Genomic DNA, 681 nt, shown 5'->3' with positions numbered 1-681 from the left:
ACTTTTTTTTTTCCCTAACATCAGAGTTTCTTGATCCAGCAACGGTAGTTACTCAAACTAGATGTGATATTAAAGTGATATGCACAATGAATTCTGGAACACTGAAAAGAAATAAAAAAGAAAAAAAATTAAGTGATATACAGCTAAGACTTTTCTATGCAGAAAATAAACACCAGTGCTTACAAACTCTAAGTAATACAATAAGAAATACACAAATCACATAGTGTTCTTATCAAAACTGCTCCACCTGAAAGCAGTCATTAGGAAACAGGCAAATCCAGAATGTGGGACAGATTCTGCCCCAGACTCTCTTTTTATAAAAAGTCTGTGCCGTGGGAAGAAAGAAAAGAAAAAAAGCAGGAGATTTTCTTAGAATCAAAGTTGCTAATGTAATGTAACGATTAATTGCAGTATGTGAACCTTGATTGATTAAAAAACTATACAAAAATTATACTCTGGAAATAGTTGGGGAAAAATTAAATGTGAAATATATATATTTTGTATATATATATTTAGTTATAAAACTGATAGTGTGATTATATACAAAAGGTCTTTATTCTTGGGGAATATCGAGTTGTAACATAAAAAAAAGTATCACAACATCTGCAACTTATTGTCAAATGGTTTAGCAAAAAAATGTATTTATATATAAAATGTTTTATACACACAAGCACTCAAAGA

The sequence above is a fragment of the Neovison vison genome, chromosome 1, assembly GCF_020171115.1.
Source record: "Neovison vison isolate M4711 chromosome 1, ASM_NN_V1, whole genome shotgun sequence".
Classification (NCBI taxonomy): domain Eukaryota; kingdom Metazoa; phylum Chordata; class Mammalia; order Carnivora; family Mustelidae; genus Neogale; species Neogale vison.
The sequence above is the reverse complement of the archived record's forward strand: the minus strand, read 5'-3'. Positions refer to the sequence as shown.